This window comes from Heliangelus exortis, chromosome 20 (genome assembly GCF_036169615.1).
Source record: "Heliangelus exortis chromosome 20, bHelExo1.hap1, whole genome shotgun sequence".
Classification (NCBI taxonomy): domain Eukaryota; kingdom Metazoa; phylum Chordata; class Aves; order Apodiformes; family Trochilidae; genus Heliangelus; species Heliangelus exortis.
This window is the reverse complement of record NC_092441.1, coordinates 675,858-688,294: the sequence shown is the minus strand read 5'-3', so window position 1 is coordinate 688,294 and position 12,437 is coordinate 675,858. Positions and strand designations below refer to the sequence as shown.

At 55.5% G+C, this 12,437-nt stretch overlaps 1 protein-coding gene across 4 annotated transcripts in view; it reads left to right on the top strand.

Annotated features, from left to right (window-relative positions):
• RBFOX3 (RNA binding fox-1 homolog 3) overlaps window positions 1–12,437 on the top strand; it is a 137,173-nt gene that overhangs the window by 12,805 nt on the left and 111,931 nt on the right. The gene's annotated exons all lie outside the window — the stretch shown is intronic.

Sequence of the window (12,437 nt, the reverse complement as noted above, 5' to 3'; positions counted from 1 at the left end):
CCAGGGGAGTCAGTGCTGGCTGTGGGTGTCTGGGCTGCCTCGTCCCATGGCCAGGGAGCTGGGGTGAAGAAGAAGCAAGTGCTGATAAAGGCTTCAGAGGCCGGTGTGGAGCAGTCGTGACCGTGTGTGCATGGAATGAAAAGCCAGGAGCAGCCTGGACTTGGCCAGAACCCTGAGGCAGATGGAGGGAGGAAGATGCTCCAGCCAAACAGCTCGTAAAGGCCGTGGAAAAATGAGAGGAGGTTGGAAAAGCAGCTTTGGTTGCTGCAGGGGCTCCTCTGGCAGGGCCTGTACCCAGAATTTGGGTGTGAAACTGCTCCCTCCGTGCCTCTGAGCACCCCGGGGCTGCGGGGAGTGGGCGTGGGAGCTGTGGTGTCACCACGTGTGTGGCTGCAGAGCTGGACCCACTTGTCAGAGGGCTGTAAGAGCGTCGTGGGGGCTGCAGGGGTTCCCCAACGTCACACCACCCCCCTTGCTGAGCCGGGAAAGCCTGAGCAGGACCCAGCTGGGGCCGTGGCACCTGGCACCGGACCCTGCCCCGGGTGAGGCAGCTTCCTGGGATCGGGGCTATGATTGCAGCCCCCGTGGGAGAAGGGAGATAACGCCCAGGGAGGGACCTCAGGGGACAGCTGCTTTTCGACTGCTCTTTGCAGGCATATGGAGAAATCCTGCCTTAAGCATAACCCCAGGCTGTAATGCCCTGGGGACCTCATACTGATGTGTCCCTGAAGGCTCTCCCCCATCCGAGTGGTTTCTTTCTGCTGGCTCTGGCCGTGTGGGAAGGGAGGGACCAGGGGCCTCTGGGGAAGGTGACGGGACCTCGGAGCTGGAGCACAGCACTGGGGTCAGGCCAGCTCCAGGAGCTGGGTGTGATGGAGCCCTGGGCAGCCGCGTGGCAGGGTCCTGGTGCCAGGGCTAAGCCAGCAAGACCCTGAGGCTGTGCCCACTCTGCCTGGGGCTGTCTGCCTTCCCGAGCGCTGAATTTGCTCATGGCTTGAAAATCAAGCCTCTCTCCTGAGGAAGCCCCGTGTGCGGTGACTCAGCCGAGCGCCGGCACCGCCCGGGCGGGCTCCAAACCCGCTGGGTCAAGGGGGGCACTGGGGCATCTCTCAAGGTTGGGGCCTGGGCAAGCCCTGACTCAGCAGCAGCTCTGTTTACCCGGGCTGGTGCAACACCTCCTTGGGAGGGTGACCTCTTCATCATCGAGTTTGTGCTTCTACCATGTGGTGGCCCCTGGGGAGCGATCCAGCCCAGTGCAGAAGGAGAGGAGAGGCAAAGGGACATGAGGAAAATGGCTTCACAGCCATCCCCTCCCTGAGGAGGCAGCTGGCAGCCAGGGTGTGGTCAGAGTGTGGGCTTCATATATCTTCTGATCTTCTCTCCCCAGAGCACCCACAGAGCCCTGCATTCTCCTGGGCTGAGTCCCACAGCAAGGACCAACCCTTGGAGTTCTCTGCAGCCTTTGGTGAGGCTCAGGGCTCAAATCCTGGCTCTTGCTCTCTGCACCCATGACACTGAAGGGCTCAAACCCCTTCTCTTCCCTGCCAGCAGCCATCCCATTCTCTCTTGCATTTTTATCACTGTTGCTAAATACTTACAGATGTTCCAGAGACCGTGGTACTTCTCGGGGCTCAGCACCAGGCTTTTCAGGAGGCCGTGGCCTGGGCTTCTGCTTTTGCTCACTGGTGAGAAGCAGAGCAGGGCCAGCCCTGTCTCATGGCTGCAGCCTGGCTCTGCTCTCCACCTGGGACCCTTCCTCTGCTGCTGGGTTAAACCTGGCATCGACCGCTCCATCAGAGCCTGGGGCTCTTTCTCAGCTTTCTCAGCTAATGGCTGTGTCTGCCTCCCATTGATCCTCAGCTGCAGAGCTCATTGATTAAGTACATTTCTTATTACACTTAATGGTATTTTACTCCTTTCTTTGCCAGATGGTCACCCCGTGCTTCTGCCTGCCAGGAGAAGAATTCCTCTGCTTAGAGAGCTGTCCCTTTTCCCCCCTGGCCCTGCTCTCCTCCTCTCAGTCACCAGCCCTTCTGCTTTCCCTGCCTGACTCATTCTCCTGGGTCAGGGCAATCCCTCTGCCTCTCAGTTCTTTGCCCCTTGGTCCTTGCCCTCCTTGCAGGTCTGATTTTTCTCCCAAGCAAAGCCACGGTTCCTAACACTCCAAGAGGGCTGTGAGCCTCCTGGGGGACAACCTGTCCTGCACCCTGCCTTGCATGGTTCCTGCTGTGAACCATCTCCCTGTGAGGGTCACTAACTTCCCTGCAGCCAAATGTTGCTGTGGGCCCAGCAGCTGGAACAGCCCTGCCCTGCCAGCAGCCACCAGCCAGGTCACTGATCTCTCCTTTGCTTCTCCCCATGAACACCTTCATGCTCACCACACATGTGTTGCCTCCTCTCTGCCTCACCTCCTTTCAACTCTCTCGCATGCATCATTCAAAAGCCATAACATTATTTGGCATAAAATATTTACTTAACTGAGCTTTTCACAAATATTCCCCTCCATTATTTTTCCTCCTTCTGGGAGCAGACATTGCTGCTCCTGTGCTCTCAAATGGCTTCTCTTAAATAATACAACAAGAACATATGAACAGCCAGTAGCCTTTTTCTTTCTCTTGAAATGCCCATAAATATAACAGTGCCACCAGCACATTACAGCTGCAGCAGGACCGTGGCTCAGGATGACCGAGTGGGACAGGCCCAGCCTTGCTGCTGGGAGAGGGGAAGGTGCTTAGGGAGGGAGTGTAAGTACATGAGAAGATCTGACATGATGCAGGGTATTAATATTAATTAAGATATGTTCCTTTCAGAAGGGAGATCTGAAGCTTAGCAGAGGGAGAGCAGGCTGGGCACCTCTAGGCTGGTCCCAGTCAGGATGCTGGGCCAGCTTCTGGGAGCAGAATTCCCTACAGCAGCTTGATGGCTGGTCCCTGGGTGGGCAGCCTGAGGGATGCTTCCCACTGCTGGCACTGCTCGACATCTCTCAAAGACAGGAGGAAGGGTTTTAGGAGCTTGAGGAAGCCAGAAAGGGTGAATGTTTGTCTCAGAGGCAGATGTGTGGGATGGTGAGCGTGTTCTCCTCCTGCCTGAAGGCATCTGGCTGCACATCCACAGCCTCCCCTGCCGTGGGCTGGCACGTGGTGCTGGGTGGCTCTTCCCTCAGTGGGTGCCACGGGAGGACCCGTGTGGGGCTGTGCTGGGCAGGTTTTGGGGCTCCAGCTGGGGGGGGCAGGGTGCCTAAGGATGGGGGGGAGGTCGCGGGGAGCTGGCTCCAGGGACAGGGGCCCTGCCGGGGCTCACGGGGGGCCGGCTCTGGGTGGGGGTCGTGCCCAGCCGGGGGGTCCCGCTGGCGGTGGGCGTTGCTAGGGGCGTGGTCTGATGTTGGCCCCGCCCACCCGGCGCTGTCCGCGGTGCTGAAGGGCGGCGGTGCCCGTGGCTGCTGCGCGCTCCCGCTGCGCGCTCCCGGCGTTGGTCACTGTGGATCGGCCCGGTTCGGTCAATAGGTGCACAGAGGTGTAAGTCCCCCCTTGTCGCCCCCCGCGGTGGGGGGGGGGGACAGGCAGGGTGGGCGGCCCAGCTGGAAAGGCTCTGCTGGTTTTGCTGCTTCTGGCCAAATGTCCTCGGGACACTTCAGCTTTTCCTTCCCTCTGCTTTTCCATCTCAGAGAGAGGAAAACCAGAAAATGGCAGGAAAAAGCCGTGCAAAGAACACCACTGCAGTGTGGCAAAACAACCAACCAAGGCTCCTGTTCTCTTACACTTCTGTTCTCATTGCCCTCGTGTGAGCTGAGCTGCCAGATCTCACTGCCAGAACAAAGGTAGTAGGTTAATAAAATGTGTTGGGTGGGGGATACGAGGATGTACCTGAAGCTGTGTATTGAGCCCCCTGTCTGCCTGCACCCACCAGCAATTTTGCTGGCCCTTGTTAGTCATTGCTGGGAGAGTTGAAACTCTCAGTCTGGTGGGGCAGAGTTGTGGGAGAGTCTCCCAGCTGGGTGGAAAGATGGCAAATGAATGTTGCTGAGTCCCAGTAGCACAGATGAGAACATGTCCTTAACTACAGGAACACAAAGCTGGCCTTTGATTTAATATTTCCTACTCGGAAAAAGAGACCTTGCAGTTGCTGTGGGTGCTTCTATGAAAATGTCATCTTAGTGCCCAGTGTCAGTCAAATGAAGCAAATTGCTTGTTAGCAGTTATTAGGAAAGAGGCTCCAAACAAACCAGGCATCAGCTCTGTGCTGTGTTGCAGTGCAAATGCTGTGTGCCATTTGGGTGTCCCAGTCACAAAAGGAGGCAGTTGAACTAGAAAAGGTAAAGAAAAGGATGACAAGGCTGATCAAAGGCACAGAACAGCTTCTGTGTGAGGAGAGCCTAATAAATTAGGACTTTCTTGGTTAGAAAAGAAACAATAGAGGTGATAGAAGAGTTCTGTTAATTCAGGAGTGGTATAAAGATGAGTGATAGGAAATGGATATTCACTCATAAATAGGGAGTAGTGAGTGAAACAACCAAGCAACAGATATCAAACATAGACGAAGAAAAGATTTTTTTCCTCCTTTTTTTTTTTTTTTTTTTTTTTTTTTTTCTTCACACAGTGCTTAATTACCCTGTGGAACTTGGCACTGCAGGGCCTCCTGGCCCCTGGTTCAGAGAGCAATTAGGCAAGTTGATGAGAGAAGGATGCCTTAGCTGGGATCCAGTGTGATGCTACAGGCCTGGGGGGCACTGGGCTCCTGAGGGTGGGTGGGTGAGTGGGGGCTGCATCCAGCCTGAGCTCCCCCATCCTCCCCTGAGGTGGGAGGGTTGAACCCCCTGGACCCTGCCCAGTGCTTATCTGGCCATGGCATTAGCAAACCCTAGCTCGGGATGTGCCTTTGTGTCACCCAGGGCCATTTAAGTGTTTCCCTGTTACAGCCCTTCCCCTGTAATGCTGGCAAATCCCTGTTCCTGAGGAGCTGTTAATTGATTTCCCTTCCCCTCCCTGCCCGTGGCAGTGCTGACACCCTCCTGCCCGCGCTCCCGTCAGCGGCTGCGACAGCCAGATCCTGAAATTATTGATAAACACTCATCGGGGCTGGAGCCTGGTAAATTGCCAGCAACCCCAGCGGGTTTCTCTCTTGCCAGCATCATTTTTCTTGATGACAGCATGTTCCCAAGTTTGTCAGGGAGGGGGCAGGGCCTCCTGGTAACTTTTTTTTTTTTTTTTTTTTGGCTTTATGCATGGGTTGTTTTAAAAGGTCCCGGCATAAAGGGAGAAAGGACAGGCTCAGGAGCTGGTGCTTACAGTTGTCCTTATCCTCCAGTGTGTCCTTGCCCTCCAGCCTGTTCACCAAGAAGTGCTGGATCCCTGCTGCCTCCTCCTCCACCCTGGCACAGCAAGGACACGGAGCCAGGGGCTGAGCAGGGAAAGGAGCCAGCGTGGGCTCCTGAGACAGCCCAGTCCTTGTCACTGGGGCAGTTGGAAGTGTTGGCTCTGGTCACCAGTCTGCCCTCCCCAGGGACCAGCGTTACCCCCAGCATCTCCTGTGGCCAGTCCCAGTCAGAGCAGTGTCCCCTGCCCTGGGCAGTGCTCCCTGCCTGCCTTACCCAGTGCATACAAATGACTGCTGGGCCTCGGGTCTCCAGCTCTTGCTCCTTCTGGAGCTTGGAGCATTTTTCTCTCTGCTAGGTCTGCTAATTAGTGGGAGGTTGTGGATCAGGAACAGAGGGAAATGTCCTTCTATGGCTCTGGCACTGGAAATAATTGAGCCATTTTTCACCTATGGCCAATCTAATTCTGTCCACATCTTGATTTTTCTCTTAATAGCTTGGGGATGCTGTTGGCAGCCATGGGCTTTGCAGCCATGGCCAAGCTTTTCAGTAATCGCCTGGATTTTGTGCTCTCTGCTGACAGGTTGCTGGTTTCTTCTTAGTTTTTGCTTAAGCTCCTCTGGGATTGGAGAAGGAGCTTGTTACAGCCAAGCTGTGTTCTCCTCCACACCAGTATCTGAGTTCCTTTCCAGGGGCAGCTGTGTGGGATGGTGCTCCTGGTGTGCCCAAGGAGTCTCATCCCACACTCCCTGGTGCTCCCAAGCCCACAACGCCCCACTGCAGCTGTAATGGAAATTGGGAAGTGTCTGCTCAATTTACTCCGTGTTCCCAGTGGGTCATTCATCTCTCACTGTGTGGATCTGGGAGCAGCTTGGGAAGCAGTGGGGCTCTGGGCAGCCCCATGGTGCTGGGGCCATAGTTTGCCATATTGGCCACTGGCCAGCCCAGCAAAGTGAAGATGTGCACAGTGAACTGAAAGGTGCCATTTATCAATGCCAGTCCCCGGAGGCTCGGGGCCTGTCAGGCACTAAAAAATCCCATACATCATGGGGGTGCTGCCTTTTTTTTTTTTTTTTTTCTCTTCCTCTCTCCTGTGTTTTTTGTTTTTTTTTTTCCTTTTCCCCATTTTATTTCTATGTGCGTGCAAGAGCCCTGCAGGGCAAATGATGGGGCAGGAGCTGGCTGTGGAAACAGAAGGGCTTAGGCTGATGGGTTGTGAGGACTGATGGAGGCAACTCCTCTACTGCTGCCTTACATCAAATCCCAGAGGTGGGGGCTGCGGTGGGGCTGAGGGGTCTCCAGCCTCTGCACAACTGAAGGGGCTCAGACTACCCCAGCCTCACCCTGTTCCCTGTTTTTGTCCCTCTGTCTGTCTGCACATGTGTGCCTGCATCTGTGTGCAGATTTGATTGTTTTCTTCTTTATAACATTTTCTTTTTCCAGTGTTTATGGGCCATGGGATTGGAAGTGAAGCATCTACTTAATTGCTGTCAGGCAAGGAAGCGGGTTGTAAAGTTGCCAAGGGAAAAAAAAAATAGATCACTCAGGGGTAAATGCAGGGGGGGCAGGGCTGGTGGGAAAGATGGGGATGGGAAGAGATGGAGCAGGGAGGAAGAACAGGAGGGATTGGCAGGCAGTGAAGGGACCTGGCTTGGGAAGGAATGTGCTCTCTCTTGCCTCAGACTCAGTAGTTCTACCAATGAGGCATTTGCAGATGTGTCCTGACACTGCTGAATGTGCTGGGCTGGGGCATGAATAGACCCCTCCCTTGGGGCTCTGCCCTGGCCCCCCTAGGGTAGCAATGTTCACCTCCCTCCTGCCCCCACTGGGGCTGCTGGAGGGTTTTGCAGGGGAAAACTGGGAGAAGGGACCCTTCCCTGTGCCTCCCCAGTTCCTTTCCCTACGCCCAGAGCCTCCCAGCTGCTCCAGTTCCAGGCTCTCACCTTGCAACTCTCATCTTCATCGCTTTCTTGTTTCCTTCATTATCTCCCCCAGCCTCACCCTCCACCATGTCATCTCCATTGCACGGCTCCTCCCTCTCCCCGTTTGCCACATTACTGCAGTAAGGACTCACTTTCCCATCTTTTAGTCTCAGTGCCGTACATAAAAGCGCTCTGATGGCCATGGCGTGATAGTGAAGACAGAACTTAATTTCACAGCATTTTCATATAATACTCCATAAAACTGCACAAATTTGCTGGAGCCCAAATCCATCTCATTATGCGGAGTCATTGGAAGGGAAGCTTTTACATTCTGGGCCTCAATGCTCAACTAGGGGATGGTAGAGAAGAAGAGAAAAATAATTAATTAGGTGCTGCTCTGGATCTTTGATCCTGCATCGTGAGGCATGTTAAATAAAATGCCTGGCTCATGAATAAATGCTGCATGGAGCCCTGGTTTTCTGAGCCCACTCAGAACAATTTCAGGGAGTTTTGAGGTGTGTGTGGGGAGATCCCTGCCTTTAACCTGTGCCCCAGGAGCAGGGCAGGGAGAGGGAAATGGGGAAGAAGGAGGTTTGGAGGATTCAGGGTTGGGTTTTTTTGTGTTTTGTTGTTGTCGGTTTTTTGAGAGTGGGTTTTTTTTATGTGGTGGTTGGACTCGGTGATCTCAGAGGTCCTTTCCAACCATGACTTCTGTGATGCTGAGATGGACCTGGGCAGGATGTCTCCTGGGGCAGGAGCAGCAGGTTGCACTGACAACCCCTCTGGCATTGTTACAAAAGCAAAGTGTAGCTGCTGTGCAGGAATCAGGATGGGATGAGGGAGCACCCAGCTGCCCCAGAGCTCTGCTGAGGTCTTTGCTGTCCTTGTTGCTCCCAGAGATCCTGCCTGGCACATCCAGAGCCCTGACTCTTCCCCTTGGGTGTGAAGTCCCTCAGCCACCCTTCCATCTCCCCTCTCCCTTGCATTTCTGCCGTCCATCTCCCGGGGTTTGTAGTTTTTGAGTGATGTGACTTGTGATGTATAAGGACCGGGAATTCAGACAGACTGGGGAGGGTCCCGGGGCTGAGCTGGGAATGAGCCTTTGCATGTTTGCCTGTCTCTTGGCCAGAACAGGCAATGAGCCCGGGCAGCGGAGCAGGAAGGCTCAAGGGAGCCTCAAAGCTTTGCTTTATTCACTGGCACCCCCAGAGGCCCTGGAATGGGGAGGAGTCTTGACCCGGGGGCAGAGCTGCAGCGTCAATTAAAAATGCACCAGCAAAGCAATCCTGCAGAGGAGGAGCTGGCTTCACCTCGAGCTGGTAATTAATCTCCAAGCCAATGAGGATGCTCTCATCTGGTTTTTACTTAATCCATAACCCAGAAATCCTCAAATTATGTCATTTGTTCAATACAGATGAAATTAATTACTCTGGGAAATAGGCAACAAGTTGTATTTCTGATGCCTCTTATACCGTAATCAAATCTACAAAGTGCTCTCCCTGCCGCCGCAGTGGCAGCAGTGGGATTGCCTGCAGCAGGCACGAAATCCCGAGCAGTGTCCGCTGTAGATCTGGCACGGGGTTGGCTCTTACGGAAAGCCGAGGGCTGAGGGAGGCCGGGGAGGCTCTGCTGGGGTGCAGGGCAGGGGTCGTGTGTCTCTCCCTCCGAGCAGAGCCGCCGGAGAGCCCCCGCCGAGGGCTTTGCCTGCCACCAGCCGCCCTCATTTATTGCCTCTTATTGGGATCATAGTTCAAGCTTGCAGGGGGGGACCCAGAGGGATGGGTCTCCCCTGCACCCTCCCCACAGAGCCTGCCCCCTTCCCTGGGACTCTGCAGGATGCATCCCTCCACCTGCTGACTGTCCGGCAAAGGTCTTCATCAGGATGAATCAAAAGAGCTGGGAACAGGATAGCAGCAATTTACTCTTTATTGGAGTTATTGCGGGGAGGAAGGGACAGCTGGGACGTGAGAGGCTGCAGCAGGGTGGGAATGGGGTGCTGGCTCTGCCCCAACACTTCCAAACTCCTCCCGAGGAAAGGGCTGCAGCTTTGGGCCAACCCCCCAATCTCTGCTTCTCCTGAGCTCTTCTCCCATGCTGGAAAAACCCTTGGAGGTTTGTGCTGGAGCCTGTGCAGGGAGAGCTCATGTGCTCCGGCACAGCCAAGGAGCTTGTAGAGACAATTCCCAGAGGCAGGGGAGCAAAATGTGCAGTCCCAGAGCGCTCCCTCCTCCCAGCTGCAGAGTGATGCTCCAGCTGATGGTTCCCAGTGCTGGTGGAACACAGCCCTGGCAGCACTTCGGTTACAGCTTGTGATGGGGGTACAAGCCCCCCGGCTGGGCTGCCGATCTCAGGAGTGGCTGGGGAGCCCCAGCCCATCCTGGTCTGCTGGTTTTGGGAGGGTCATTTTTCCGGAGGGAAAGCTGTACTGTAAGTGGTTAAGGCTGGTACCAGCTAACACAGGACTAACAGGTTAAGAGCTGTTGTAACAAAAAAATCTATACTAGTTGTCTGCTAAAATGGCAGTAATGAATTGCAAAATATGACAAGCTGCTCCAGGCAGCTATACTGAGGCACGTTAGGGCCCTTTGCCCGGCTTCTCAGCTTGCCTGGGTCATCAGACACAGCAAAATCTCTTCGGAGAAGATAGAAATGTAATTTCTCTCTGCCCTATCAATTTAAATAAATTAACTATTAGATTAGCTGCACTTAAAACAAAACAAGAAATCAATCCTAGCAGCCCGGGCTGCTGTTGCACTGCGTTTTGCACCACTGAGCCTCCAATTGCCCAAGGTCCTCACTTAAGGAGAGCAGCGTTGGCGAGGGGCTGCTGGTGGGCTGGGGCTGTACTGTGGGGCAGGAGAAGGGGTGTGGGGGGCAGGGATGGAAGTAGGAACCCCCCCTCCCGAGGCGTAGGGGAAAGCAGGAGTCCCCGGGAGAGAAAGCAGGTTTCTGAAGCAGCATTTCAGACTCTTTCCTTTTGTTTTTCTCCTGCTGGAACTGCTGCCTTGTGCAAACCTGCTTCAGCTCCTCAGATAAATTAGCATCTGGGGGATGTTTTTTCCTCTACATTTTGTGCAGTTGCATAAGAGGGAAGAACAGAGGAGTCCAAGTGGCAGATTGCTTTGTAGAGAGGCATGAAACAGCCGCAGACAGAGCTGCTGTCTGCTGCTAACAGAGCTCAGCAGAGCCTGTGATCTGCGTGTCTCTGGGATCGTGGGCGAGCGTGGGGAGGATGGGAAAACCGGGGGGTATGCAGGGGGCGGGGGCCCTTCTCGACACCGTGGGGGGGTCTTCCAGTTCCCCCGGGGTGCAAGGGGGTGCCAGTCCCAGCAGGAGCAATCCCCTCAGGTAGCACAGCGCTGTCCCTCCCTCCAGGAGCAGGCAGCTGCCCGGCCTTTGCCCGCTGGTCTCTGCTTCTTCTCCAGCTCTCCCGAGGGATGGAGGAGCCTGGGGGTACTCGCATAACAGTGCTGGGGAAGCTGCGGGGGTTCCCAGCGGCGCCATTCCAGCGAGAGGAGGAGAAGGGTGTCGGTATCCACTCAACTGCCTCTCACCGACCTCACCCCATCGATTTGTACCGATCCCAGCCCGAGGAGATGTGTGAAGCGATCGATAAACCTGCGGCTCTGCCAGCGGGTGGTGGTGGTGGGAGGCAGGGGATGAAGGTCCGGAGTTTAACCCTTCCTGTCCCGTTCCGTGTCCCACCTTCCCGGGCTCAGGGGATCCTGCTCAGGTCCCGCTGCGCTGTGTGTCCCATGGCTGCTTGGGGGCAGATGCGTGGCTGCTGAATGCCTCTTGTTCCCCTGACATCCCGGGATGTGCGTTTCCAGCCTGGGGGGTTTCTTGCCGTCGGGCTCCCCATTCCAGCCTTTCCCTGGATCAGCTCGGCCTACAGCAGGTTCCTCTCTGCCCGTAGTGCTGTTTGCAGCTCCCCCGCATTTATCTGCGGGGCTGTTTCACCTTTTCGTGAAACTCCAGGGAAAAGCCGGGGAGGAGGGAGTGAAAAGGAGAAAAAAAAGCCCCAACTACTCAAAAAGGCTCAAACTGTCAGAGGGTGAAGAAACTTGGGGTAGGAGAAGAGAGGGGAGTGGGGTGCTGGTATGCGTGGCCGGGGCTGGGGCTCTGCTGCCCGGGGAGCTCTCGGCGCTGGGGAGGGAGCCGGGGGGGCGCGAGAGCTCAGGGGAGCGCTGGGCTCTGAGTGCTTTCACAGCCCTTAGCCAGCAGTGATTTCTTCTGATGCATAAGTAATGTAGATAAATAGGATTATTTCACAAAAAGGGACCGGCAAAATAATAAACATCCTCCAAGCAGCAGCATCCCGGCCAGTGCCTGGAGCAGAGGAGGGGCCGGCCGGGCGGGCAGGCAGCTCCCCGCAACCGGGAGTGGAGCCGTGTGCGCGTGGGAGCTGCGGAGGCATCACCCGGGGAGCCTGCTCCGGACGAAGGGGAAAAAAAAAAGAAAAAAAGCCTGTTCAGCTCCTCCTCGGCAAGCGGAGAAGCTGAAGCTGCTTTTCAGGACCCGGCCCGACTCTGCGGTTCCTTGTAAGTGCAAAGCCGTGGGGGCCGTGCCGGGTGGGACAAGGGAGCCCAAGGGAAGCTCTGCCGGGGAGGGGGGGGTCCCCTTCACCATCCCAGAGCCCAGGGGCTGTCCCGTCAGCTCGGTCGGACAGAGCCTTGCTCATCGCAGTGCGTCGGGAGAGGGGAGCGGTGGGGGGAGACCCCTCCAGCAGGCAGGAGGAGCCCAGAGTGAAGTTCATGGTGGTGTCTGAGGGTGTCAGAGAGGCTGAAGGTGTCCGAGGGGGGTGAGGCTGTCGCTGGCACGGGAAGCGCTGCTGCTGCTGCCCATGTGCTGCCCACCTCTGCCGCGTTCTCGTGGGGATGCTGCACGACCAAAGGCATTGAATCCCCGTAATTTCATTACAGCAACAGAGACCAAGCCTCTCTAGCAGGGGAAAGGCTCTTTAGCTGAATTTACAGACTGGGATCTGATGGGAAAGATGACAAAAACTGGTCCCCTCCACATCACTCGCCTGAGACTCTATCAGGCTTGCTACAATTAAGGAAATTCACACCGATGGGATCATTTGTAAAGGACCAAAATAAGAGCAAACGCTTGGCCCAGAGGGGAGCAGAGGAGGAATTTAGGCTGCCTCTCATCTTTCATCATTTGCCTTCTCCTGCTCCTCTCTTGGCAGCCCCAGTATT